Source organism: Dipodomys ordii, unplaced genomic scaffold (assembly GCF_000151885.1).
Source record: "Dipodomys ordii isolate 6190 unplaced genomic scaffold, Dord_2.0 Scaffold119, whole genome shotgun sequence".
NCBI lineage: Eukaryota > Metazoa > Chordata > Mammalia > Rodentia > Heteromyidae > Dipodomys > Dipodomys ordii.
The window spans coordinates 2,254,095-2,281,076 of record NW_012267335.1 but is presented as its reverse complement, the minus strand read 5'-3'; the positions used below and the strand labels follow the sequence as shown (position 1 = coordinate 2,281,076).

General features: G+C 41.7%; 1 long non-coding RNA gene across 1 annotated transcript in view; it reads left to right on the top strand.

The window, feature by feature from the left end:
- The first annotated feature begins 2,421 nt into the window (after positions 1-2,421).
- LOC105995700 overlaps positions 2,422-26,982 on the top strand; it is a 32,316-nt gene continuing 7,755 nt past the window's right edge. The window contains exon 1 of the long non-coding RNA XR_001175578.1: positions 2,422-2,485. This is a non-coding gene — a long non-coding RNA (uncharacterized LOC105995700). The remainder of the gene's footprint in view (positions 2,486-26,982) is intronic.

The window sequence follows — 26,982 nt, the reverse complement described above, 5'->3', positions numbered from 1 at the left end:
CTCAACAAAGGCTAGGTAGGTATGGTGGTGTTGTCCTAGTTACTCAGGAAGCTCCAGATAGGAAGATTGCTGTCTAAGCCAGCCCTGGGCAAAAACATATGAGACCTTACCTAAAAAATAACCAAAGCAAAAAAAGGAGATGGGGTTTTTGTCCACTGGTAGAGCATTTGCCTACAAGTGCCAAGTACTGCTACACACACACACTCACACACACACACACACACACACACACACACACACACACAAATACCCCAAGGTTTAGGGGTATAACAGTGAAAACAATAAATAAAAATAGATAGTACCAGAGATATTGGATCACCTCTTGCCAAAGGCTATATTACCCATTGACTCTAGGATGCCTGACAAATACAACCATTTTTCACAAGGGCCTTGACTTGTAAGAGGCTTAGAAGTTCCAGAGAGACCAATAATAATGGTAACAACAACAACCAAAATCAAATTTATAATTTCAAGTGGTGATTTGTGCCTCAAGGAAGAAAGCGAAGTATGGGTAGAGAGGTGAGGGGGCTGGCTTTCTGCACTGGGGTCTTTGTCTTGCAGTTGGACACCAAATTGAGCTTGGGATGCCTCTTCTGCTAGGGTCTAGAAAATGCTTCTGGGCAGAAAGCTGGGTTTCTTATTTCTCCTTCAGTTCTGTCATCCAATGTCTCATGCTGACTTACACATTGTGTCTTACTTTATAGTTGTATATGATGGGAGGGCCAGTCTAACATCAGCTACTCACTCATGAGGGAAGTGGAGAGTCCCAGCTTAACATTAAAAGGCGATGCTGGCTCCTGTTTGCTCTCTCCTCATCTCTGTCTTGCTGCTCTGCTTGAATTCTTTCTCATCTCATTGGGCTCCAAAGCCAGTGGACTCATCTTGGTCCCCAGCCTCCTAGAGAAAGGATGCTTCACCAGCTTTTGATTTCGTTGGCTGCCCTCTTCTTCTGAAACTCCTTTGGATGCTTTCATACTCGAGTTTTTATGAAAGTCACACTTTGCTTTGTATTGTGCATGTATGCCATTTTTCCCTCCTGGTGTTATTTACATTGGTCTCATTCATTAGGGCTGAGACTTCTTAATTAATCACCTAGGAAGACTTAACTTTCTTCTTCTTCTTCTTCTTCTTCTTCTTCTTCTTCTTCTTCTTCTTCTTCTTCTTCTTCTTCTTCTTCTTCTTCTTCTTCTTCTTCTTCTTCTTCTTTTCTTCTTTCTTCTTTTTTCTATTTTTGGGACTTGAACTCTGGACCTAGGTGTTGTCTCTGGGCTCCTTTTGCTCAAGGCTAGCACTCTACCACTTGAGCCATAGTATCAAGGTAATTCCAAGAGGACTTTGGTGGGGGAAGGCATCACACTTAGGCCATAGAATATTGCTTTGAATGTTTAGAGAGAAGAGAACCTACTGAAGGGGTAGAACCATAGAGGAACTTCCCAAGACAAAAGATATAATAGAAAAGAAAGAATGGTCAGTTGGAGGTGACCAGTGTTAAATGGTGTCTGTTCTCAAAAAAATAACAAGCAGTCTTGTAGGTTAGGTGAGGTGATGCATGCCTGTAATCCTAGCACTTTGGAAAGCTGAGACAGGAGGATGTCAAATTTGGTAATCGAGTGAAACTGTCTCAGACAAACAAAACACACAGACACCCATGAAGTAGTGTAGTTTGCTGAAAGTGAGGCAGTGAAGATCATTCTGGGAGCTGAAGGACACAGAAGTCTTAGAGGATCTTCTGGGTATGAAAGCAAGTGTGTGAAGGAGTGGCCAAGAGGAGGGTGGGGTTCTCTCTGATCTTCGAATCGAGAACAGGTGGATCCAGTGCTGAGCAGGGTTGCAGAGTTCAGAAGAAAAAGTCCTGATCACCTCATTTGTTTCTTCGTTCTCTTCACCCTCTTTTTCTCTGTATTTCCCCCCCCCCACCAACCATAGTATAACCAATTTCAAAGTGTTAATTCTTACTACTTATATTTATTGAATTCAAGATTACCTTAAAAGTTTTGGAATGGAATGCTTTCCCTTCTGTTCTTTTTCAAAAGCAGTAGTCGGTGAATGTATTTTCATTTACACGTGTCCAATGATTACTTTTTTTTTTTGTCGGTCATGGGGCTTGAACTCTGGGCCTGGGTGCTGTCCCTCAGCTCTTCAGCTCAAGGCAAGTGCTCTACCGCTTGGGCCACAGTGCCACTTCCAGGTTTTTAGTGGTTTATTGGAGATAAGAGTCTCACAGACCTTCCTGCCTGGGCTGGCTTTGAACTGCGATCCTCAGATCCCAGCCTCCTGGGTAGCTAGGATTGCAGGTGTGAGCCACTGGCACCCGGCCAATGATTATTTTTTAATGGTGGCTCCTTTAAGAGTATTGTAGGAGAAAGAAATCCTCTTACTCTCTGACAATCCACGTCATGCGTAAAAATGCACGATATTAATGGCGCTTCAAAATTTATTGTTCTCATGGCTGTTTTATTTCCTGTGCAACTTTCTTTGTGAAAAGGTAAGATCTTTGTTTGACCATCCTTCCTTCAATGCTAAGGCTAGAGTCTTCCAGTGTCATGTGACTGACTTGCCCCTGTGCTATCCTGTGAAGGATTTAGACTCAGCAGCTACTTAGTCCTCCATCCCCAACACTTAGAATGCTTCGAGTGGCTGTGAGGATTCTCATCAATAATGGATTTCCTTGAATTATTGCTGCAGTCTTCATGCCGTAATTTTATTTGTTCCCATCGTAGGACCCTGTTTTCGCTATTTCTTTACTTTGAATACCTTCATCCGGCCATTCCTTTCTGAGTTCCTGGGAATAATCAGGATTGTATCTTTGGCCTACAACAAGTAAAGGATTAACCCAGTGCCATTTCTGTGTTTATTGAAGTCTGAGCCAAAAGATCATTTCTGAAGTTGAGATTGCTTATTTGCCTTTGCTGTTTGGAGTTAATTTATGACATGCCCAACTAACTTGTTACCTCTTTACCAGCCAAGAATTGTTCAGTTTTTCATAGAAGTAAGGGAATATTATGTAAGTATGGAAAATTCTAGACTTTCAAGTGCTATCATTATCAGCCATCAAGCCAAGATGCCTCCTGAGGCATTACTTTTCAATATGCAAATATATATTCTTCCTTCTAGGCATTTCTAATGGCCATAGGTTTCCTTGAAGTACTAGGATAGTTATCAAATTCCACATTTATGCAAGAAATTGTTCAAGACATTAATTATGGGGTTATGAAATACCCAAACCCAAATATGTGGTTACATTTATTCAGTTTAATCCTTGATTTTCTATCAAGATTTTACTCTGCAAAAAACTCACTTGCATCAGAATGAATGGCTATCAGGAAGCTAGGCTAATCTCTGCAACTTGCACCACATTTATTTTATTATTATTATTACTACTACTACTATTATTATTATGTCCATTTGGTTGTAGGTATAGTAGATTTTTTTGTCTTTTTTATTATTATCTTTAAGTAGTTGTACAAAGAAGTTCCCGTTCTACAAAACAGTATAGAGTACAAAGTGTCTACAACATTGCCACCCATCTCTCCTAACCCATCCCTTCTCTCACTTTTCTCTTTAATTGAGATTAGGTGATTACATAAATTTCACATATTTCACAGTATTGTGGAATAGTGATATTTAGAGTCACACATACATTTTAACCTTCACAAGGCAAATTGTCATTATCATGGTCTATACAGTTTGTGAATTCTATGAGCTTTGATAATACAAGTTATTTTTTCCACATCAGGTGATGTTTACATTTCTTTCCTTTTGCTTAGTGTAGGCCATTCCCGCTTATTCTGTTCCTCCTCCTGTCTTCCCTCTGTTGTGTGCATAGGTCTACCATATATATGGTCTAGAACATGGAGTCATTTAGCAATGATATGACAAAATGGGTGGCTGTCCTTTGTTTCTTGAGTTCTGTTACTTTGTCATAGCTCCTTGTATTTTGGCTTTAGCATCCACATATCAGGGAGACCATGTGCCGTTTGTCTCTTTGTTCTTGGCTCACTTTGCTCAAAATAATCTGCTCTAGATCCATCCATTTCCCTGCAAATGCCATTATTGTGTTCTTTCTAATGGCTGCATAATATTCCATTGTATATAGGTACCACAATTTTTGGATCCACTCATCAGTAGTGGGGCATCTGGGTTGTTTCCAAATCTTGGCTATTTTGAACACTGCTGCAATGAACATGGAGGTGCATGCCTAAGAGTGGTATACCTGGGTCATAGGGGAGGTCTATATTTAGCTTTCTGGGGTATCTCCAGACTGCTTTCTGAAGTGGTTGTATAGTATACATTCCCACCAGCAATGCAGTAGGTTCCTCTTTCTCCGCATCCCCTCTAGCATTTGTCGTTTGCTGACTTTAGGATGTGGGCCATTCAGACTAGTGTAAGATGGTATCTCAGTGTTGTTTTTATTCTTGCATCACATTTAATCGACTACATTTTTAGAACTGTCTCCTGAGAGTTTGAGGATTCATACATTTACAACAACCTTAGATGCCCACTGTCCTTATCATTATTGACTGCAATCTCCCAAACTCCAAGTGAATCTGAGGGGAAAGTCCTGCTTGGTATCTTTCTCTCTATCTCCCTTCCTGCCATCAGCTTGGGTTGCTTTGCTTTTGTTGGGACTCATTAAATATTCAGCTTATTTAATATTAGTGCATATTAATTATGTACTGTGAAGGGATTTCAGAATTGCTCTTTCCTTACACCTCTGCCACTCTTTCCTGTTCCCCCCTCTCTCTCTCACCCCTGCGTTTATCTTTCTTGTAGTCTTTAAAAAGATGGATTTAAGACCTTTTCAAATGCTCTTATCTCATTAGCTCATTAAACTCAGTTCCTTAATTTCTTATCAGACCAGGACTCATGACTATAGCCTTCTGGAATTTGTTAGCTTGTAGAATTGTCATCCTACCTCTGTAATTCTAGTGGTCTGTTCTTGGGCTTAACCTCCCATCCTTTTAGTTCCTGACAGGGGTGAGGAATAAGCAGCCCGTCGACTGCATGAAGCCTGTGAAACCGTTTGGTGTATAACAGAATAGACACACACATGCTTCTTATTGGCTGCTCACAGTCCACCTGGCTGGACTGATAAGTCCTGTATGGCCCATGCATGTTATAAATGTCCAAATAGTCCTTGGCAGTACAAAGGTTCCCCACCCCTAGCGTTGCTGTCCTTCACTAATGTCACCTCCGTGTTTCTTAGAAGGTTACCGTCTGTGAGTCTTGTTCTTACTCCTCCTCTTTCCACTCCATTTTCTGTCCTTGGGAATCTCATCAGCTTCCACTACTGCATTTGGTTCTTCTGTATCTCCCAGCTCTCTCTCAAGGCCCAGAGAAATAAATCTGGCTATTTAATAACAAAACAAGGGAATTATGAAGTGTTCTGTATTTTAAATGCTTTTAGTGTGTTTCTGTATTTACAACTCTAAGGTAAGTCATTTCTAGGTATCTGTTCTTATTTAATCTAAGATCATATCCAGTAATTCTACTTTTGAGTACATACCCAAGAAAATCAAAGAGTAAGACTGAATGTCGTGGCTCATACCCGTAATCTTAACTACTTGGGAGGCAGAGATCAGGAGGATTATGGTTCATAGACAGTCTAGGCAAAAAGTTAGTAAGACTCCACCTGAGTTAATAAAAGCTTCTTGTGGTGGCATATGTCTGTCATCCCAGCTTTGTGAAAGACACAAATAGGAAGATAGTGTTCCAGCCAGAAGAGGCAAAAAGCGAGACCTTATCTCGAAAGTAACCAAAGCAAAAAGGACTGGAGGCATGGATTAAAAAAATAGAGCATGGCATGTTGTAAAATTGTCACAAGGGAGAAACTGCTTTTACCTTTTATTCTGAAGTCTCTTATGAAAAACAATTATGGGAAGAAGTACCAATAACTAGAGTATGCCTTATAATGCAATTTTATTTAATGCATTGAGTAAATGAAGTCTTCATGAGTCACTCTAATATGTGAAAATTTTCCACAAATCTTTCTCAACTTTTATGTTTCAGTAGTTTGTATTGAAGCAAAACTACCAGTGTCAGTAATTTTGATGGTAATTTTTAAGTAAAAGTGTTATAGTATTGGAAATTATTTTAAAAAGTATCCAATTGTATACCAATAAGTGAATATATTGCCACTGTTAAAAAAAAAATAGAGCATGGGGCTGGGAAGGCGACTCAGTGGTAGAGCGCTTGCCTTGCATACCTGAGGCCCCGGGTTTGATTCCTCAGCACCACATAAGCAAAAGGAAAAAAGCCGAAAGTGGCGCTGTGGCTCAAGTGATAGAGCGCTAGCCTTGAGCTGAAGAGCTGAGGGACAGCACCCAGGCCCAGAGTTCAGGCCCCATGACCGGACCCCCCAAAAAAAATTAAAAAAAATAGAGCATATGCTTAGCAAGTGCAAGGCCCTCAGTTTAAATCCCAGCATCACACACACACACACACACACACACACACACACACACAGATAATTAAAAATAGGGAGTCAAACAGATATTTGTACACTCATGTTGATAGAAGCACTATTCAAAATATCTAGAAATAGAAGATATCCTAATATCTACCATAAGATGAATAGGTATGTGGTCTGAACATAGTGGAGTACTATTTAGTCTTAAAAAGGAATAGAACTTCTTACATGTGCTATAACAGTAATGAATCTTCAAGACATCATATTAAGGAAAATGTCAGACATAAAATGGCAAATACTGTACAATTCCATGCACATGTGAGGTGCCTACAACAGTTAAGTTCATAAAGACAGAAACTCAAAAAGAGGAAGATTTTTCTCCCGGAGACTATGCTGGTTTGTAGGGGCTGCAAAATGGAGAGAAAGGACTGCAATTGTGGAATGGGTGCAGACCTTCCACGTGGGAAGATGAGAAAGCCCTGGAGGTAGGAAGTGGCGAAAACTGCGTTATAATGAAAATAAACTTAAAGCTATTGAACTGTGCTCTTACAAATGGTAAATTCTATGTGTGTGTGTGTGTGTGTGTGTGTGTGTGTGTGTGTATGCGTGTCCATGCAAATGCGCGTGTAGGAGTTGAACATAAGGCCTTCCTCAAGGCTGACACTCCACCACTTGAGCAACAACTCCACTTCTGGCTTTTTGATGATTAATTGGAGATAAGAGTCACATGGACTTTGAACTGTGTTTTTCACATATTAGCTATCTGAGTAGTTAGGATTACAGGCATGAGCCACAGGCATCCAATTAGATACATATACTTTACCAGAATTAAAAATGATACACATACCAAGAATACAGATGTCCAACAAAAAAGTGGTTAAATGGTGAAAGAAAAATATGGTATTTATCGTAAAAATACATCATTCTATTATGTCCTGTTAGGGATAATAATGATGCCAATTAAATAATGATACAATGATTTCTTATTACTTATTTTTATTTTATGCTTATTGAAAGAGTTCTTTTTGACTTATCCATGCCCCATTTTTATACCATTTGTGCATATCTAAATGAAGGCCTTCATCACGTGCCCGATTTTGTGAATCACTTTGCAAAGTGGAGTCACTGATGCCCATGGAATTCCACACAGTGCTGTCTTCTGTGCTTTTCCTAACACTGGGGAGGGTAGTTTTTAAGACAGAGTTCCAATATTATCTCTGTGGTTTCTTCCAGATACTGACACCCATTCTGCAAGTTTTGCTGCTGACACGATTGATTTTTCTAGAAAGTATCAATGGAAGGTTTGTGATAAGGACAGGGGCTCATACTCCTTTCTCAAATGGTCTTTAAATGATGTCATTGTCCAGACAGGACACCAGAGGTAATAATCATATCACCATACTTTCAAACAAGCTTATCTATCACTGCTAGTGTAGCTGTCCAGGAAATGTATAAGGAACAAATTCACTGGGTGAATTTGGTGGGGGAGGGGGTTCATTTGGGACTATTCCAGACAACACTTAATAATTTCTACTTCTTTCTACCCTTCCCTGAACTCTGGGAGAATCTCCTTTTTGACTAGGGGAAATCTTCCTTCCTTTGAGTTCCTGTGAGGGACCTCATATATATATGGCCTTTCTCTGTCCTAGAGGATAAGATTTTTCTCAAGTAATGTACCTGACGGCATTAAAATGCTACACTATAAAAACTATGATCAAATGCGCACATATGGAGTCATCAATAATTATGTTGTGGCTGCAGTCTGATCAATAACAATTGAAAGACAATTTAACAGAGCTTAAAACATCTGTCTTAAAACTTTCATTTTTAACAACATGGAATATACACATTTCCCCTATTCTTCCTTTTAAGCACAACTAAAAACTCTGGACATTATCAAACAAGCACAGTGAACCTACCCTGCAAGTATGGCTAATAGAATTTCTCTTACTGCAAAGACAGCAATAAAAGATAGAATCCTGGAAGATGAGGAAGAGCATGGTAAGCAAAGAGATCATAAATACAATGAGCTTTCCTTCTCAAGTAAGGTTTTCTGAATTATGTTTGATGGCTGAAGCAAGAATTATAACATTGTCTGATTGAATTTAAATATATGGAGAGGAAATATTCAAGACAATTATATTAGACAAGGGAGAGTACAAAGGAATCTAAATAGAGAAAATGGTTTTATACATCATTTATATTGGTAAATGCTGATATCAACACATAGCGAATGCATATGTATATGGCTTCTAGAGTAACTACTGAAACATCTGTAGACATATGAAGACAGACCATCTAAGACACTTCAGACAAAATCTTCTAAAATTAAAAATAAATTCTATTCACTTCCAGGAAGGCTAATAAGAAGAAAAGAGAGAAAGAAAAAACAGAAAGAACATACAGTAAACAGCAAAATAAAATGGAAGATTTAAGCATTAGCATGTCAATGTTTGTATTAACTGCATCTAGTCTAAATGTAATCATTAAAAGACAGAAGTTGGCAGGATGGATTAAAAACCATGACCCCACTATATGCTGTCTACAAGAAACTTACTTTAAATATGTTGATATAAAGATAATAATCAAACAAATATCAAGAAAACCAACCAAGAAGGTAAAGCCCTGCGTTCAAGCTCCAATACTGGGCAAAGAATAAAACAGAAACAAAAACAAAACAAAAGACAATGTTCAATGTTGCTGAGGACACAGTGAAAGTGAATCTCATATATGTTGCCAGTGGGAATTTCAATGATTTATCCACTCTGAAAGACACTTTGGTAGTTTCTTTTAAAACTCCGTATGAACTAAAATAGTATCCTATTGCATTCCTGGGCATTAATCCCAGAAAAATGAGCATACATATTCACACAAAAACCATCATGTAAATATTGATAGCAATTTTAATTACGATATACATAAACTGGAACCAACTTAGATGTCCACCAACTGATGAATAACTAGGGATATAGAAATTCTGTGATACACGGAATTTATATACAGAATATACAGAATTATCATGGAACATAAGACAAACAACCAATTGGCCCACACAACTACCTAGAATGGCTGTAGATGAATTATACAGAGTGAAAAAGGCCATTCCCAAAGTTACATGCTGCACAAGTCAATTTACATAATATTTTGGAATTGGAGAAGTTTATAGAAATGAAGAATAGATTAGTGTTGGCTGGAGATTTAGGAAAAGGTGGGGACAAGAAGGAATGAAAGTGGCCCTGAAAGGGCTATGTGGTGATGGAGATGATATGAATCTTAACTGTGTCACTACCAACACCCTGGTTGTGATATTAGTCTGTAGTCTAGCAAAAAATTGGATAAAGAATACTTGGATTTTTCCCAATGAGTTCTTAAGAGTACAAGTGGATCTATCAATAACTAAAATATTAACATAGAAGCTCGCTGAAGTTCACATAAGAAAACAAGCGGATTTGCCTCTGTCCCAAAGCCACAGAACTCCTCAATATGCCTATTGGGAATTCCTTGGCTTCTTCTTTTCTTTTTTTAACCCCTTCTCCTTTCCTGGGTTCTTTTCATTTCAGTCTCTCCCTTTTTAGTAGAGCCCCAAAAGAGCTGTTAGGTGAGCGAGAAGGAGGAAAGCATTTGACCAGAGGTGGAATGAAAGGAAGGGGAGGTCCTGTTGTACGCCAGAAGAGGCTCAGAGTGAGAAAGTATCCACTTGGGACACCTTCTCAATCAGTAAGGATGGAAGTGAGTGGGGTGAAGAGCAAATAAGAGCAAATGGAGGTTTGAGTTACATATGATGGGCTGATGAAGGAATTGCCCAGAAAAGTTGTTTTTTCACTGTTGGAGAACCAAGGTCCAGATATGGAAAAGGAGATCACAAAGACTATTGTAATACTGGTTTAGGGTAATTTTAATGCATAATTATATATATATGCATTTACATACATATTTACACATGAGTATTTACACATATTGACATATATACTACATTTAGGAAAAATAAATGTGCATTGATGCATGCATGCATGCATGCGTATATGTATGCATGCATGTATGTATGTATGCATGTATGTATGTAACTATATCTCCCAGATCTAACCAGTGAGCGGGCCTAGATCACTGACACTGCAATTATATTAGTACATTGAGCTCTCAAACTGTGGCTTCTAAATCTCTTTCTCCCCTGAAAGCAACCAGGACTCCTTAGAGAAATGATTGATTTCAGAGAAAGTCCAGGATGAGTCTTACTTGCACCAGAAATCAAGGAATAACTCAACGATGATGAGAGTATGTCTACAGCACTCACACACTAGAACAAAGGGTTCCCACTGGCCAAATCTGGGACAGTTTAAGCCCATAAATAAATGATGCTGGTAATGGATTATAACCAATTGAATAAAGAAGTCATGAATACATTCTGACATAAACTAATACTGAATAAACTGAAAGATGGATAAAGAGAAGCAAATTTACTTATTAATTACATAGGGGGAAAAACTCACTTTAAAGTGAAGGAAACTGGCAGACACCCCTTTAATCAAGTGATCAAAGTAAACATCATCAGTAATAGGATACATTGAAATCTTGTGCCACCAGATAAGATGCAAGAAAAGAAACCGGTAGCCTGTCACCTCTTTGATTTCCCTGGCAAGGATTCATAACCTGAATCTAATCATGAAAACACATCTGACAAAACTCAGAAAGAGGGACACACAACCAAATAACTGCTGTGTCATTTCTGAACCCAGGGATATGAAAGTCAAGGAAAGAAAGATGGAGGCGCTGCTGCTTCCGGAAGGCGGGTGAGGAACTGGGGCCTTGAGCAGCCCACCATTTTGAATGGATTCTCTCGCTAAGGAAGACAGATGGTGCCCTAGCCCATCCTGACTGAGCTTTGGGACTCCCACAGGAACAAAGTATCTAGTTGGTTTTCTCCCTGGCCATCACCTTCTGATGAAGTGGGAGGATGTTAACAATTTGCAAGAAAGAGATACTCAAGTCTTAGGGAGGCAGAGATCTGGTCCAACACTGGCCACAGTGGTGGGAGTTGGAGATAGAAAGGGAACTACTGGCTTCATACTGTTGGAATTTTCCTGAAAGTTTCAAGATATTTCAAAAAACAATGATTGGCATCTAGTTAAATCCTAGGTAGATAAACTTTCTTCTATCTCAGCCAAATACATACTGTTTGAATTTGCTCCTTTTCTGACTGAGTTTTGGTTTCCTGTATCTGATGACTTACAAAGTAAGAAACCTGGGGAATCTTTCTTCATGCTTTATCTGTTACTTCCCTCCCTAAGCTCCATTTGGCCTCCTTAAGATCTCCTAGTTTTATTCCATCTTCTCCACTTCCCCAGCCAACACGTTGGCCTGTCCCTTAGACCCTGATACCACTAACCAGCCTCTATGCAGCCAGCTTCCCCTATCCAGCCTCTCTCCTCCAGCCATGATAGCAACTGTCTCAGTAAAATCAAGTCTTTTCCTGCCACTGAGTGCCTGAGATAAAGCCTAGTATTAATACAATGGGTTTTAAAGCTTTCCTGAACCCTAAAAAGTCCACGGTCATCGCATCTTCAGCCTTCTATCTTGAAACCTTGTGACCAGCCTGCCCAAACTCCTCGGACCTCCCTGTCCTCCCTTAACTCACATTTTATACTCATTGTTCCCATTGCCTAAAATGCCCTTCCAGGAGGGGACCTGGGTTGGAAAGCTCCACTGCAGAACATTTACCTGTCCATTCAGCACAGGGCATTGAACACATGGAAGTGTTCAGGCAGAGAATCACAATCCTGTACCACTGAGAGGAAGCGAGAGGAGAGGAGCTCTGAGGGAGCTTCCTGTGCTCCTCTCTGCTGGATGGGTTTCTCAGGGAACACGCATCACCCCTGAGGTCTCTCAGGGCTTCTTCCTCAGCAAGTCCCCACTGATAAGACAAAAATCTACCTGTTACACACTCGCGAGATTTCTGCTTGTGGGTTGCTCATCCAGAACCTGAATTCTATTCAGGGAAGTAGAGACACACACTGGAAAGCCCAAGGTAGGGGTCCAGAAATGGTTCAGTCCAGACTTGGGATGCTTTGGATCTCCAAAGGTAAAGTTTCGAAAGACTTATTTGCATAGGATGTCAGGACAGAGGAAGGTTTGGGAGGGCCTGTGGAGAAAGCTTTGAAAGCAGTTTCATATGCTTTGGGTAGGTGGTGATTCTAAATGATTGGCCTGAGCTGTGTATTTTGTCTGATATGTTTTTTGGTTGGTTGTGAAGTACAGTGTAAGCTTCTCTTTAACTTTGATGTGGCTGACTCCATTTCTCTTCTAGGTTTGCAGGCCTGTGCACAGACAGTTGGCAAATGAATTATTATTCTGTGTGTGTATGTGTGTGTGTGTGTGTGTATACCTCTGTCAGTTAAACATAACTGTCTACACACACACACACACACACACACACACACACACACACACACATTCTCTTAATCCATAAGGGCAACAAATAGATTTGTTACAATAATCAAAAGGTTTTTTTTCTTCCTGTTTAACTAAAGATCAGACTTCTGCCCAAATAGAAATGAGCAAAAGAATCTATATGAACTCACTGGTGTTGCATTTATGTTTATTTTGATGAGTTCTTTGTTATTTTGAGGGATTTTAATTAAGTTCGATCACTACACACTTTCAGGGAATTTTTAAGAATTAATAAGTGTGAGAAGCAGATGACCAGAGGTGAAGAGACAACATAGATGCTCACCAGGTGAATTCCCTGGGGCCATTCGGAGAGCTGTTTGCTCCCATCAGAAATTAGAACTCATAAAAGTCTGTTACCACAGAGGGGACAAACAGATGCCAGACACATGTGGTTCTCTTTGAGATGATCTTCTGTGGGGGTGTTCCCTGGGCTCCTGACAGCACTTTGTGTAGGTCCAACTTTTAGATCCCTTAAACTCAAACATGCTCCTGGAATTCAGTATGAGGAGGTGGTAGGGTAAATCATGAAAGGAGAGAGGGGGGTCTGGGAGAGTGGGCGTGGCTTCTAGAATAATAAAGGGGTGGCACTAAATTCCCAAGTTGGGTTTCCTGTACTTTAATGGACAAAGCCACAAGCTTCTGAATCAAATTCTGGCGACATTCAAGTTAGAAAACTTTATTTCTTCATTCTATTTTCTACTGAATGCAGTGGTAGATAGGAAGAAAATGACCCTTCAATTTCTCAAAACTCTTGAAAATAATCTTTATAAATCAGTTTGATTATTAGGGAAAATGGTGATAATATTTAACTATGTTTAAGATGGGATAATCTGTACAGACACTCTGGTGACAAATTCGAGCTCAAATAAACATTATAAGCCTTGCTTTTCCATGTGCTCTTTAAAACAAACCTGTCAATTTGTGGTGTACAAAAAGTCTAGGTAGGCACAGGGGAGTCATCCCTATAACCCCAGCTACCTGGGAGGTGATTTGGGGGGGAGAATCAAGGTTCAGGGGCAGCCCAGCCAGAAAATTCCTCAAGACTCCAGAAGCTAACTGTGATGACCTGTCATCTCAGCTATAGCAGAGAGGTGAGAGAAAGGAGGATCGTGAACCAGGCTAGACCTGTGCTGGAAGTAAGATCTATCTCAAAACCAATCAGCACAAAAAGAGCTCACCAGTAGAGTGCCTGCCTCGCCAGTCCAAGGCTGTGTTAAAATCAGTCCTGCTTCTACCCCGCTCCCCCGAAGAGCCTTAGCGATGCTGGCTAGTCGCACCTATCGGAGTGTAGGTTACGGGAGTAGGGAATCATGAGGTTTTCCTCCTTTATTACCTCACTCCTGGTTCTGAGATGCCATCAATGCAAGAGCCTCCACCCGTCGATAAACACAAAACCCAACTGCATTTAACATGCATACTGACTCAATGACAAACCTTGATTTTTAGAAATGCTGTAAAGTGCTGGGGATGGAGGAGAGAGAAACATAGTTCTAAGTAGGGGGAGAAAGATGAATACTAAGAATTTGTCCTCATCAAATTGGTTCCCCCTTTAAAAAAAAAGTACTTGTTTTAAAGGCATAGAAAGATCTAGAATCTGGTGGAAGTACAAGAGGAATTCACAAGACCCAGGGAGGCAGCAGGTTGCTAGTGACTGCAGCTTTATTATGCCATGATTTGCTTCTGCCCATCCTTCTACGTCATCTTTCTGCAAACCTGCCTGGGCACCACTCCCGATTTTTGCACCCTCCCCAAACATCTCATTTTTGCCTTTTCACGACACCAACTTTGGATGCAACGTGGCCAATGCCCATGGTAAGAGACTTGTTCACGGACTGTTATCATTGAGCATCCATCCGCTCAGGATCGATTAGTCACGTGTTAACCAGCTAACCCTCGGTGTTCTATCAGGTCTGGCTATGGAATCTGGGTCACTTAATTTTAAAAAAGGGCATATCTGATCATTTCACAAGGCACAGGTGAAGCTACTGCTGCTTGCCGTGAGAGGGAAGAGAGTGATTGTCACTGCCAAAGAATCATGTGTGTGGCAGGAAGTTTTACACAACCAGAGATTCTGGAGTCAAGCGAACCGTGCTCACATGTAAAAATGACCCAAGCCCTCAGCTCTGCTTTTTTCTATCTACCTGCACCTGTTGTATAACGTCATGAGTCTCTACCTTCAAGAGGCCTACAGTGTAGAAACTCTGCCATCTAAAATGTCACTCTTAAGCTACCTTGAGGTCATGTAATCTATGATTTGTGTGACACATTCCTTTTGCGTAGGATTTTAATTCGAGCTCCATGCATACAATGAACGAGATCTTGTCACTTGGCTGTGGGAGAGCCGACTGTCAGAAAGCTCTTTAGAAAAGAGTAGACAGAACTTTAATGACTCCGTCACTTCATTGTGAAGTTGGTGTGAGGCTTATTTGAGCTGCGATACAGTTGGTGTTCAATGAGAGCTTGTTAAGGGATTAGTTTATACTTTATCTGCATCCTCGTCATGCGTTTCTGTTGAACTTGCCTTACTGTGTATGGCCGACTTAGCTTCTGTTTGAATGAAGATTACCACACCAGTGAAAGCAAGGCCAAAGGTGTGTGTGTGTGTGTGTGTGATTTGTGAGACTCAACACAGGCTTTGTGAGAAGGGAACACGGTGTTCAAGTTGGCTGGCGAGTCCGGGTGTCTAGTATGAGTCTTGGGATGTGATGACTGAAGGCAAACTTGGAGGAAAGGTTCCTGATGAGAGGGGCAGGTTTTATTCTGTCCACTCTGGAGTAGCTTTACTGCTCCAGTGTTTTCTTGGTCTGGCTCAGTGACATCCATAGCTAGAATCCATCCCCATCCCCAGTGCACAAGAGGCCTGTCTCTTTGCTCTTAACACTGGCGGAGGAGAAGGCTGTGTGGTGGGACATATGTGCAATGCCACAGGCTTCAGAACTCCTCCCCATCCTCCAGTCAGTCTCCCATTCCCACTCAGTCCCTCTTTCTTTAGTGGTTTATTGGTTTTTAAAATTCTCTCTTAAATAGTTGTACAAAGGGGTTTCAATTCCACATCTCAGTTTACCAGTACATTTCATCTTAGCCAATGCCATAGTCGTCTTGAAGTGAGCCACTCCTATAGAATGTGAACTGAGAAAATCTCCCAAGAATAAGGTCACACATGGGTCCTTCAGAGGTGGGTATGTGTTGAGTGACCCATGTAAAGGTAGTCCCCAGTCTTGGAGAGGACTAATCATCACAGGGTCCTACAGAATGCGCCATGCTGTATCCCAGTCCTCCTTGGTTCCCAAGGCAACGGTAGGCCTGGTGAAGGGCGAGACGCTTCCTCCTTGTAGATGAGCTCAGGAAGGCAGCCATGTTTGCCTTTGGCGGGCCAGGCACTCACTCCTAACGCCTTCCTTTGAGGGCGTGTCACTGCCTGTGCAGAGAAATCACTTTAAAAAAGAAAATTTGACAAGTTGAATTTAGACATTTTTAACACAAAGTAGAAATTCTTCACAGAGTAGAGCTCAACATTTGACTGTTGAATTACTTAAAATAACTTAAAATTTCACTATTAGTGGATTCAAGATGAGCTGAAATGAGGGTTTTTGTTGGATTTCTGAGACCTCTGTGCATCTCCAACATCGTCTGTCGTGAGAAATGCCAGCAGTATTTGACACGTGTGCAGGCGCTGTGCCTTTAAAGGTATTTTGCTGAAGGCCACTGAGCTCTCCATGGGAACTTTTTTTTCTTATCACAATTCTAGACCTGTACACTGCACACACACACACACACACACACACACACACACACACACACACACACAGAGCAAATTAGTTTTGGGGGGGAGTGGGAACATTTGGAAAAAAGATTTTAAAAGAGACAGTAAAATTTGGGCTATTTGCATTTTGAAGCAAAGGTTCTCAGTAGGTCTCTGACCAAAAAAAAAAAAATCCGCATAAATGTGAATTTCTGTAAATCAATTTATACTCAGTGCTGATATTATAGTTTTAACTCACACTTCGGGGTTTCCTGCTAAAATTTGCATTTTCTAGAAATCAGTGCTGGAGTGCCCCGGTAGCTTCTCTGGCCTCTGGCCAGTCTGCGGCCTTAGTACGTAAAGTCCTTTCCTCCCAGGGCTAAGGGGTAATTGTGGGCTTATCTCCCTGTTCCAGACTGCTCAGGGTTCCAAGAGTCCCTGGCCTTGCTCCTTTAGTCTCAGGGCTAGCACAGAATGGTGGACAGATCTGGCTGCAGGGCCTGATGCATACCACTAGTCTAGCCTGGTGGCAGGGAGACTTTGTACTGCCCATCTGCCTTCCTTATCAAGCCCTCGGGCCAGTAACATGACAGGATGGGGGGTGGGCTTGCTCCTTGACCCTGGACCTCATTCTTTCCTGGAAGGGAGAAAGCTCTGGCACTAGCAAACACATGCAGGCCAAGAGAAACCTGGTTTCCTCAAGTCTTCTCCTAAGCGAAGGTACAGGAGGTGACTTCAGAGCCTTTCCTGGGAATCGGGTTGAGTCACAGAGGCAAAGCTGAAATTACTCTCTGATAGACACCTATTTAGTGTAAAGCTGGGAGATGAAGAGAAATCTGGCCTTCTTACCACCTGCCCATGTGAGGGACCTCACCGCCCTGCAGTCTGTGTGGAGAGTGATCTGGAAACAGCTGGACAAAACTGAAAGTTACACGGAAAATAAGTGAAGGTTTCTACAGCAATATGCCACACGGATGCCATCTTATTTGCTGGACATTTGGAAAAGAGTAAATGTCTGCCTGTTTCCTGCCAAGGGTGAGACACTGCAGTTTCTCCTTTGTGCTAGATGCAGGACAGACAAAGGCGGTAGCTGGAGTAGCCTGGAAAATCCTCACTCATTGATACTAAGCGCCCTTGCTTTGTCACTGCACAAAGTTGTTAAGACAGAACATTGTGTTTTATCTTAATCCTTTGATAAATCACATAAACAATCACAATTCAAACAAAGGTGTCTTGGAGGCATCAATCTGTAGGCCTTTTCCTTTTATGTTTATTTTGCTTATCTTATTTCATTTTAGCCATTATTCAACATGATTTTTATATGTGGACACACAAAAGCACTTCTTTCGTATATGAAAATGCTCATTTTCGGGAAATTTTTAATTAATGCTTTCCTGAATTTTATATTTAGTAGAGAAGAGCTTGACAAAGTTCTGCTGAGCGTGTCTGTAACTTGCAATTGGATGTGATTATATTTACAGTGCTTACTTACTCTTCAGTGCAACACATTAAGCCCTATTGTTGGGACGGCTCTCGCTGCGGCAAACTGTTATTTCTGGCATTTCATGGAAGCACGGGGTCAAGAAGAATAGAAAACACCAAACAGATTTCTCAGCAGGAATTCCAGCTTCCCTTCTCCTATATGTTCAGACTTTTGATTTCTAGAAAGAAAAGAGAATCTTATAAGCAGATAAAATTGTCTGGATGTTGCTCAATTTCTGCTCATGGCTTTCACTTGTTATTTTATTTTTCTTATCTTTTTTAGTATTATTTTTAAGTAGTTGTACAGAGAAGTTCCAATTCAATGTGTCAGTTTATGAGTATAATGCATCTTGATCAATGTCACTCCTTCTAGTATCTTCCCTCAACCTGCTAATAGCTTTCAGAGCATTCAACGGATAGCAGTCTATTCCACAGTGGACAGTTTGTCTAGTGGATGATACCTATCAATCTTCTATCTATAGAGAAAAAAATAATCCTAAAAGGAACTGTATTTTGATTCATTTCTTTATGCCCTCTCTGAATCCTTCCTTCTATAATTGTCCTCTAGGAAAATAACCTACTAAGGTAGCTCATTTCTGGGCCTCTCGCTATAGAGTCCTTTCTAAACTTTGATGTCTGAATGTCTTTAAAAATGTTTAATCATTGTAATGCATAAAACAATGTGGAACAGCCTGACATTGTGTGCCTTTGTGTGGTTGGAAAAAATGCAAAAATAAATTGTTTGTATAGTGCTGAAAATGGAGGTTGGGATTAAATTGACCTAAGGTTAATGATAGGATAAAGACCAACTGTCAAGTAGCAAGAAAATGCTTTAGCCTTGGCAATAATTAATGTTGAGCAATGACTGGAGTTCAGATTATTGTAATGAGAGATGATATGCTGTTCTGACTGTCCGAAGGTCAATGCTACTTGGTTTCCGATGGTTCAGGGTAAATAAGGAGGGCTTTCTAGTAACAACAATGTAACTGGATACAATGAGCCTGCAGTGACCCAAGGTTCATGGCAGACATTGTTAGTATGTATAAAGAGTTTATAAAATATGTAGCAACTAATGTTTTATGGAATTTGGTGCCACAATGCGGATGTGTCTGGAGGTAGAGTCAGGGGGACATTGATTTAGCTGCAGAAAACAGACTGAAATGAGAGTTTCCAGAATCCCATATGTTGGTGATTATCCTATCATTCTCCTTCATCCTGACTGGCACCATCCTTCCCAGTACATATCATCAGTTGCCCTTGCCCTGATAATGTGCTACATTAATTTATCATCAAGGCAGGAGATATATGAGAGTCATACATTACTAGAACGCAGCTCTCTGGTGGTGAAGTATTTCACAAAAAGATGGGCCTACCCTGGGAAGCAGAATCAGCTGAACAAGGCAGAAGGTCAGCCCACGTCACATGATCCTGAGCACCTGCCATTTGGCTCCAGCTGTAGGAGGTGAACCAGGTGTAATGTACACGATGGTTTCTATTGGGTCTTCATCAAAATCCTTGAAAATGGTAAGTCTCTGTTTGGAAAAAAAATAGAAGAGTAAGAAAGTCTTCTCTGAGAGGAGATTGATGGTAGGCAATGAATTGTCCAACACTATATTATTTCTGGGAGGACAAATTAGCTAGGAGAGCAAACATAAGTCTCATAGAGCTGCTGGCAAACCAGAAGATGGATTTCTTCCGTGGGTTGTCTACAGTCATCTTCATCCTCTCAATCATAGGTTTAGGAATTCAGGATGGAGGGATGGTTGGACTTCCAAGTCCTTTGGGCCATCTGTGGGAATGATGATATATTCATACACAGATAGTGCTACACTAGCACCATGTTACTGTTGAGATTTTTGTGGCAAAATGCTATCACCATTGTAGCTATTCCTATTTTTTTTTAAAAAAATCAGATTTCTTGTCCATTGACATCCTTTTCTGCTATAGGTATGTAAAATAATAGAACAAAAGTAAACAGGCCAGAAGTGTCAATAGGTGGAAAGGATTCTGTTATTCAGGATGTGGGGGAGGGGAGGGACAATACTTTCTAGGAAGTGACCCCTAAACTTGAGTGAGTCTGAGAGAAAGGGTTATTTAATTACATTCTTGCTCTTTCAGAGTCTTCTCCCAGCTGTGTAGCTGTACTGTCCCTCCCTCCCTCCCTCCCTCTCTCTCTCCCAGAACAGGCAATGAGCTTCTAAGAAGAGACTGTAGCAGCAGCCAACGCCTTGAGAAAGTAGCTCTAATTTAAAAGATGGCATCCCACAGGGGTTTTCCTCTGGCAGTTGAAGGAGGATTTGGGTGTGTCCAAAGAGAAGAACACAATACTTACTAATGTGATTTTACAGTAATTGTGACTATTTGTCACCTGTTTTCCTCCTAGACTCTCAGTATGACATGTGTCTTAACTTTGTAAGTGGATGACTTGGATGAATGGATGGATCTGTCTGTTCTTACTGGTTTGAATATCCCTTCGCTCTTCAGATTTCTAGATAGTTCTAGGAGAAAGACAGGTAATGAACTGCCGTTTTTCTATCAGTTAAAGTTCCTTGACTGAACGTTGGTTACAAAGCAAAATGCACAGGAATTATATTTTAGAAGAGGGAAGATCTCCTGAGCAAAACTGGTTGCAAATGGTAACAACCTCACACAGAAGATACAATACCAGGCTTGTGGGAAGAGATAATTAGCATGCAAATGAACTTGAGTCCCATTGTGTGTGTATATATCAGTGACCTTAACCTTACCACTTAGTACTGGATGATATGAGGGGAAAAAAATTGGAGTGTCCTTTTTAACATTTAACCAAAATGGACTCCATCCTTACAAGGGTACTGATATATCTGGTGTCTGAAGTACCATGCATCCATTGTACTTAATGGAAGGATTTTAAAGATTTCCTACAATGCGTTTTGACATTTAAAAGCCTGTTTCTCTGTGGTCCTATACCAAGAGGGATTTTACTCACACATACACTTTCTCCCACACATACACTTGTACTTCCTCTCAACTTATGGTCGAAGAAGGACAAATGAGAAAAGCCCACTGAGGGCTTCCTAGCAGGCTCCACCATGAGAGAAGTTAGTTAAAATAAAGCAAATTAATATAGGTATCTTTGGGGGATTTTCTGATGTACTCCCTGAATTTGGAAGACAGATGCAATAGCAAGGTCTCAGGTTATGAGTATATATTGAGCGCAGTTATTACAGAGGCGAATGCTCCCAACTTTCCTAGGGCACTTTGGCAGTGCACATTTAAAGCTTTGATAGTGTTCATTTCCTTTGTCTCAGAATCCTACTTATTAAAGGAATTTGTCTTTAATAACCAGTCATGGAGATTGCAAACATTCAGCGACAAGAATATTCATTTGATAATTACTCCTAATAGTCAAAATCTTCAACAATCTAAATGCCCAAAAAACAAGTGATGATTTCAATCTATTGTGGAACAGATACACAGTGGAAGCGGATGCAGCTTTCTGAAAACAATCAGGGAAAACAGTTAATAATCTGATATGAAAGAACTATGCTACAGCACAACATTGCCGAATAAAAAAGGATGCCCCTAAATTCCCTTACATACTGTGATTTCTTTGCATATGTAGATAGTGTAACTATGCAAGAAGAAAAAGAAAATCTTCATAATAATTACCTCTGAATGATGTAATACTGAGCATTTTTATTGTTTGCTTCTTTATAGTTGCCTCATTTTCTAAATTGAACTATTTAAAGCTGATTAGGAAAGAAAATGCACCAGAGTGAGTGAACACTAAGAGTCAGGATGATTGTGGAGAAGAGAATAAAGAAAATAAAGTTAAACATGGAGGTAATCACCAGGAGGGCCTTGAGTGCTGGGTACAAAGCAGAATATTTTCTCCACATGTGGTACTTTTATTGGAGTTATGTAAAAATGAATCACTGTTACCTAAAATACTGATGAAAAAATTAGAGGCTTACATTAGACAAGTCGAATCTCCCCAATAGAGAAAGATCCATCAGTTATCACTTCCTGTCAGAGCCGGTGGGCTGTGGCTTAAGCTTGTGATACCAAGTCAAGGGCCACCTTGTCTGCCACCATCCTTTGTATCTAGCCAGTGAGCCACAGCTGTTTGCATACATGGAACCCCTGGGAATGAGCTGATGGCTTCCTTTCTGTTATTTCAACATGTGTTACCATTATCATTCGAAGTCTTCTACCTATAATGCTGTAACAAGGTCACCTAAGAGTTCATTAAGTGTAGAGCTCTTAACACTCAAGAAACTGGAAGATTTGGAACACAACTTAGATGTGCTAAATCTCCCGTGAGAAGGCCAAATCGCCACCATTATGGCTCCGTGCTTTTAATTTAAGAGAGAGCACTTCAAAATATTAGAGGAAATACAGCGAAAATAAAAAGCAGCCTTAAAGTAAATATATGTTCCCACGTTTGCAGATTTATGCACTGCAAGATTGCATGGTGCTTCCTGCATACATTTGTATTCAGTCCTGTGGGAGAAGGGGGCTTGAGTTATGGAAGTGTTGAATTATATGCTGAGTTCTCCAGGCACGCATGCATTGTTTGCATAAAATGCTACCATCGTGTGCAGAGATGCGGGGGTGGGGGGTGTTTGAGGATGGTGGTGGCAGATGACAGGCAAAGAGGATGGAGTATAGAAGATGTGCCTGTTTCTCACGACTGGTATGGAGACAGAGGGTCTTTGCTGCCCTATTCCTTTCTAGCCAGTAAAGCTGGGGGTACGTCCTACCCAGGGCCCTTGAGAATTTGCCTGTTTAATCCAAGGGACAGACACAGAGTGGTGCTATGCAAAGTGTGCTCTCTTTGTTCCTTTCTTCCTGTCTGGAATGTAGATGGATCCAGCCCTTTAAGACATGGTGTACCATGAGCATGCAGGCATAGAACAAGGTGGAGAGAAGATGGTGAGGAATTTGGATCATGATGGGTCGTAAGGGGCTTGTAAGGCAAACTCAGTAACCACCTACCTTAGAGTTTCTTGCTATGTATCAAGAAATGGGCCCCTATTTACTCAAACCACATGCCTGGACCTGGCTGCCCATTGTTTCTATCACAGCTAAAGTCTATGAACTTGAGACTTGACTGAAGGGTTCCCTCTCCTAGGATTCTTTTCCATCCTTCCCCACTAACCCTAGCACTCTTAGCTCCTAGAGCTGGGTTGGATGTCTTCCTGTTTCTCTGCTCGACTTTTGAACTTGGAAGGGTAAGATCATGACTTGCTCCTCTTAAACATTGAGCAGTACTTCAGGTCAATCCTCAGAACATAATTGTTCAGTAGAGGGGCTGGGAAGGTGGCTCAGTGGTAGAGTGCTTGCCTTGCATGCATGAGGCCCTGGGTTCGATTCCTCAGCACCACATAAGCAAAAAGAAAAAAGCCGGAAGTGGTGCTGTGGCTCAAGTGGAAGAGCGCTAGCCTTGAGCTGAAGAGCTAAGGGATAGCGCCCAGGCCCAGAGTTCAGGCCCCACAACCGGTCCCCCCCCCAAAAAAAATAATTGTTCAGGTGGAGAAGAACAGAGCCCCTGGGTGCAGGCCTCATGACAATGTCCTTTAAAAGAGCCAGTCTTGAGCCCTGGTGGGTTTTGAATTTGATTTAGTGGGTTTCAGAATGTATTAAAAATATAAAAGAATAGACTAGAAAATAAATGAATCTATGTAGTAAGGGTATTTGTCTTAGATCTTCATCTATTGCCCTTAATAGCACAGACTGGCTAAGTCACCAAGAAAAGACTCATTTGGCTCTCTGCTCTGGTGAAAGGTCCAGGGACTGCATTTGAGGGTGGCCCTCTTGCTGGCACAGTCCCAAAAGATGCAGACAGCTGGGGACAAAGGAGCCCATGAGTGTCTTCTGATTGCTGTCCCAACTCTTACAAAACCACCAGTATTCATTCATGAGGATCTCACTCCAATGACCTGATTTAATCCTGATGACCCCCCCCCCGCCCCCATCTCCAGGCTTCGCCTCTAAATACCCCAGTCACATTCAAGCTGTCCTGTCATGGGGATCAGATTCCAACTTGAGTTTCCAGGTGGGGGGCAAATCATGTTCCAGACACAGTGGTGTTGCCTGTCATCCCAGCCACTCCACTCAGAAAGTAGAGACAGGGAGATTTTTGGTTGGATCTCAACTTGGGCAAAAGTAGTAAAGAGATCGTATCTGAAAAAGGTGTTAAAAAGCAAAGGTCTAGGGCTGGGGCTCAAGGCTGTACAGGCTTGCCTAGCAAGTTCAGGGTTCGGTACCACACACACCACAAAAAACCCACAGCAGTACAGTTTGATAAGGCCTTGGTCTTGGTCATACAGGTGTGTATGCATGTGTCTGCATAGATGTGAATATACGCACGTGTGTGACCTTGATGATGTACTACTTATTGGGAGAACTGAGGGCCCCGGTGCTGGGAGCATCAATCAATGCTGAAGAGAATGACCCATCATCTCAGGCATCCCCAGGGACCATGCCTCTCTCACACACAGCAATAAATCCTTGGACTGATTCCCAGGACCAGACCCAGATATTGAGCAAATCATGAATGCAAGCCACCCTAAAGTAGATGGCCCCATGGTATAAGTTGGACCAAGCAATTGTTTGTATTATAGGAGGGTAGAACAGGACCAGCCCTTAGCAACAGTATGATCTAACTGCCACCTCCTGTCTTCTGATCCACTGGGAAGGAAACCTCAGCTATCTAGACTGGGGAAGAATTCCTCCTAGTTCTTAAGAGACAGCAATGATTTGTCATGGTCTTCTGTCCGCTCAGACACTTATGAGGTTGTTTCTTTTGGAAGCTTTACATGAAAAAGGGCAGCAGCTATTGGCCATGAGACAGGGAAGGGAAATGCAGTGTCTTGCTCATGGAAAAGGCACATGTGACTCCTGGTGGCTGGCAGAGTCCTCAGATGCCTACTTCTTCAGTTAAGAGCTGAATGGCCACAGATAGGCCACCTGATGTACGGTCAGAGTAACCGTGAGTCAGGCTGGACAATTGAGGTCTGCCTCACCAGCCCATGAAACTCAAAACCCAATAGAAGTGAGCTTGCTGAGAGTGAGATTAGGAAAGGGACGAGGTGGCTCTCAGATCAGAATGGCCTGCAGCCCCTATCAGAGGCAGAAGTTGCCAATCTTCACCTTCAGTGAACAGACCCGCTGACTGGAGGGCAAAAGAGTCCCTGTGGCTACAAGGCCCCAGTGCTCAGAGCTATAGATCCTAAGCTGGACTTGCTACCAAAGTGATAAGAGTATTGGGGCTTGAACTCAGGGCCTTCACTCGCCAGGCAGGAGCTGCACCACTTGCCATGTCCTCCGCCCTCTTTGCTTTCGTTATTTCGTAGATAAGGTGTTGAGTTTTTGCCCACGCTGGTCTCAGACTGCCTTCTGCATGGCTGGGATGACACAAGTGAGCTTTCACAATCAGGATGGCCTCCAACGACGATGATCCTCCCCATGTCTGCCTCCACAGTACCGGGATTTCAGCTGTGTGTGTGTGTGTGTGTGTGTGTGTGTGTGTGTGTGTGAATCCAGTCCAGCTGACAGTGTTTAATATGACTTTCAAGCCCAGATGCACTTGGAGAAGCTAGAACAGAGACAAGGCAAAAGGCAGCTTCCTGAGAACTTGAAGTTCAAGTGCCCCAATGAGAAAGCAAGTAAATGAGCATGGCATGCTTGGACAGTGCCCTGGACTCTGGTCCAAATGCTGGTCCATGGAATCTCACTGTTGAGCTGTCCTGAGTCAGGTTAACTTCTCTATCTTGGGGAAGAAATGGACAGAAGAACAGAGAGAAAAAGAGAGAGAGAGACAGAGAGAGAGAGAGTGTCAGAGTCCCAGGTGATTTCTAAACTACTACGAAAATCAATAAGAGAGTTGAGATGGGAAGATGGTGGAAGAAGATTAATGCTCATTATGGAGAGTGCTGCCTATGACCTAGAATAGCAAATGTCCTTGGCCCGAGTGACCTTTCTCTCTCTTGATGTGCCCTTCAGTCTGTCCGGAATCCAGGAAGGCAGAGGGGGTAGAATCTGTCCCAAATATGACCAGTGTACAGCATTTGTGTTTTCTCTTCCTTTCTCTTCTCACGCCATATCCTGCCCTAGCTTAAGTGGACTGTTCTTCCTTCGGCTTATTATCCTCAACATGATGACTTTGCATATCTCCGCCCTATGCAATATGTATTGATTCTGTTGTCCATCTCACAGAGAACAATCTTATTTTCCTTCCTGATACCCAGTTCTTCCATGGAACATTTCCCAGCAGCTGTCAAGGATTTCCACCTCATTCTTATTCTAGGGGCATCTAAGAGCAGAGTCAATGTTATGTTCCAAGGTCACAGCGAGAAGATGCTCCTGGAGCTCTGTGTGAACAACCTATCAGACGCACTGCTATGTCACGGAACCCATCTGAGAACTCTCCACAACGTGGCATTTGCTGCCATCTCCTGCAGTGGTTATCTTGCTTTCAGTGGACACCGGGTCCAGCAGACCTTCTGCAAATTTCCCTTTGTAGCTAGGATTTCATCTTGTCCTTCCCTAGGCTTGCGCTTTTCATTTGGGTGTTTGTAAACTGAAGTAAGTGAGCAATACCTCCTGTCCCTCTGGGTTGCTACAGAGATAACCTCTGGAAATCCAGCGAAGGTACTTTCAAAAACATCCAATTCCTCAGTCCCAGCCCTGGGCTATTACACACAGTCACCAAGGTCCCTAGCAGGCCAAAGGCCATTTCTCTTTGCCTTTTCCCCCCTTCTATTTCCTGTTCTTCTACTTCTATTGCCTTTCACAACTTCTTTTTCTCTTTTTATAGGCTTGGCCAAGCGTCAAGAGAACTTTCAAAAGCTTTCCTTTCCACTCACCTCCCCTTGGCTGATCAAATGTATACAAATTCACCCTCCAGCGGAGCGTTCGT